This window comes from Suncus etruscus, chromosome 5 (genome assembly GCF_024139225.1).
Source record: "Suncus etruscus isolate mSunEtr1 chromosome 5, mSunEtr1.pri.cur, whole genome shotgun sequence".
Taxonomy (NCBI): domain Eukaryota; kingdom Metazoa; phylum Chordata; class Mammalia; order Eulipotyphla; family Soricidae; genus Suncus; species Suncus etruscus.
In genome coordinates, this window is record NC_064852.1 from 112,194,652 (window position 1) to 112,197,951 (window position 3,300).

Sequence of the window (3,300 nt, forward strand, 5' to 3'; positions counted from 1 at the left end):
TTCTTGCCATGTTCAAACCTCTGTCCAACCCACAATACCTCTTATGGTTTTCTGAGCCCCACCAGGAATGAGTCCTAAGTGCAGAGCCAGGAGTGAGTCCTGACCATAAAGGGACTCCAGGGCTCACCCAGTGGTGCAGAGGAACTCTGTGGAGCCAAGAATCCACCGTGTACAAGCAAAAATGTCTTATAGGACCTTCATAAAAAATCAATTTAAAAAAAGGTAGCACGTGTGTATGGCTGATGATTAAAAAAGGAAAAAGAAAACATTGTGCTAAGTGGAAAAAATACATAAGGTTACATGATGCATAACTTCTTTTATATAAAGTGTTCAGTATTCTGAATCTTTTCTAGATGAAAAATAGCAAATCCATAGATGTTGAAAACAAATTAGAAATTGCTAGAGATTAAAGGAAGAAAATATGGGGCATTATTCATGCACATGGGTTTCTTTGGAAGATAATTAAAATATTTTGGAATTAGTGGCCAAGGCTATTTAACTTGTGACTATGCCAGAAAAAAAAAATCACTTAATTTTGAATTTTATGGATAGGTGAATGATGTCTTAATAAAAATTGCATGAAAAAGATGTGATGATAGGGTCAGAGTGATAGTTTAGGAGATAGGGCCTTGCACAAAGTCCACCCTATTCAAACCCCAGAACTCTGTATGGTTAGTTCTCCAAGCAAAGCCTAGAGCATTGCCAGAGCACAAAGCCATTAATAAATCCTGAACACAGCTGAGTGTAGCCCCACCTCCACTCCAAAAGTAAACTAATAAATAAATAACAAATAATCCTATCTTTTTCCATCCATTTTTCTTCCTGCAAATACTATTCACAACTGCAAGTCATGGTTTAAAAAACAGAATATTTTGAGTTCACAGTTATATATAGAAGCCAAAAATCAGTAGGGGACTCCCTATATTTGGGGGAAAATTTTATTCCTCGTCTCTCTTAATTTTTCAGAGCTTCTAGCAATTCTTAACCTCATTTCAGCATTTACTGTCTCTATATTTATATAGCTTTGCCTCTTTGTGCCTCTTTCTCTTATAAGAACACTCATGATCACATACACGACACCATGGAATACTATGCAGCAGTTAGGAAAAATGAAGTCATGAAATTTGCTTATACATAGATGGATATGAAAAGTATTATGATAAGTGAAATGAGTCAAAGGGAGAAGGGTAGACAGAATGATCACACTTATTTGTGGTCTATAATAAAAATAGTATGGTAATACTATCTAGAGATAATAGAGAACTGGGTACTGAAAGGAGATAAAGTTATATGCATGATATCCCTTCAGTAACAATATTGCAAGGTACAGTGTCTAAAAGAGAAAAAGAAGAAAGGAAGAGAGAGAAAGAGAGTGTGTGTGAGAGAGAAGTAAAATGCCTGTCACAGAGGCAGGCAGGGTGGAGGGCAGGAGGGAAACTGGGGACATTGGTGGTGGGAAATATGCATTGGTGAAGGGTTTTAGACATTCTATGACTGAAACTCAATCAGGAACGACTTTGTATCTATGGGGGGGAGGGGAAAGGCAACTGTATTCAAAAAATAAAAAGAAAGGACACTCATGATAGCATTTATACTTTACCCATATCACCTGATCTCAAGATCTTTACATGCATTGTCTCTGCAAAAACTTTACTATGAAAAATTTTAGAGAGGAGGAGGTGACTTTAAATGTCATTACAAATCCATTTCATGTCGATTTATTATGTGGTAGTCAGAGATAGGTGCCCTTTGAAGCTGCCTTTTGAAAAATAACAAGCCAGTCACCACAAGGAGTGCAGTTAGCAGTCTCTGGTTTCAGATACTGTACCATGTGCCATTTTTTTTCTGGCAGCCCCATGCCAAGCACTGGGCGTGACAAATTATAGGAACTGATGATCATCTGTCCAAGATGAGAGTAAAATATTTATGCTAAGACTCTCCTCTGGATATCCCGAGTCTTAGCTCTTACTCCTCAGTCATCTTTTTTTTTCTCATTACCTACCTTTTCCTTTCCCTCCTTTTTTTTATTTTACAATTAGTGTCTTTTATTGGCAACTTAGACTTAATATCATCTTCTTAGAGTCCTCAAAGTCAGCCATTAATACTGAGAGTTGTGTGGTACAAGATAGTTAATAGTAAAATGGACTTTAAGGTCTTGGTTCCTCACTGCTCATCCGCAAAGGCTAGCCCCATGCCAATATGACAACCTATTCACTAAACTTGAACATCGTGCATGGTAGGGGTCTGGCAGAGGGAACTTCTTTTGTCTATGAAATAATTCAAGTCTTTAGAATGATCAAGGTGTAAAAAGACAGAGAACATGACTTTGTGAAGCTAATTCAGAGTATCCAAACTTCAAAAATGATTAAATATTCAACCAAGGCAATATTAGGTCTCTACTTAGAAAATACTATATGTATTCAGAGTCTGCCTGGTCTCTCTTTTACCATCCTTGTTTATACCATGTTTACATCCAATGTTTACACCATGTTTACACCTTTAACCTACAACTAATGACTGTACAACAAGCTGAAATGAGAGGGAAAATAAATACCTTATTAGTTCCAAATACAGATGAAAGCTAAAAGTCATTGGGGACCACATTACAGTTTCATTCAGGATTGACCTTGAAAGATGGTGATAAGAAAAATGTTTATAATGCTAAAGCTTCCAGCGACATGCTTCCTAATTCACTCTGAGTGGAATAAATTGTCCCATCTGACATGGAAACTATTATGCTGAGTGAAATAAATCAGAGTGAAAGAGATAGACACAGTATAGTCTCACTCATCTATGGGTTTTAAGAAAAATAAAAGACATTATTTTAATAATACTCAAAGACAATAGAGATGAGGGCAGGAAGGACAGGCTCACACTATGAAGTTTACTACAAAGAGTGGTGAGTTCAAAGTTTACTACAAAGAGTGGTGAGTTCAATTAGAGAAATAACTACACTGACGACTATCATGACAATGGTATTGAGTGAGAGAAATAGAATGCCTGTCACAAATACAGGCAGGGGGTGGGGGAGGAGGAAGATGGGGGGCATTGGTTGCGGGAAGGTTGCACTGGTGAAAGGGGGGTATCGTTTTTATGAATGAAACCCAACTATAAACTATTTGTAATTATGATGCTTAAATAAAGATATTAATAAAAAAAGAAAGAAATTGTCACATCTAAGATTGCACAAGGAATCAGAGAAAAGACCTAGTTATAAAAGGCTAGTCAAGGGTCCTGAAGGAAAATTCTGGGTGAATGGAACAAGAGTTCTGAAGCAGAAGCAAGTAGGTGAGTTATGGG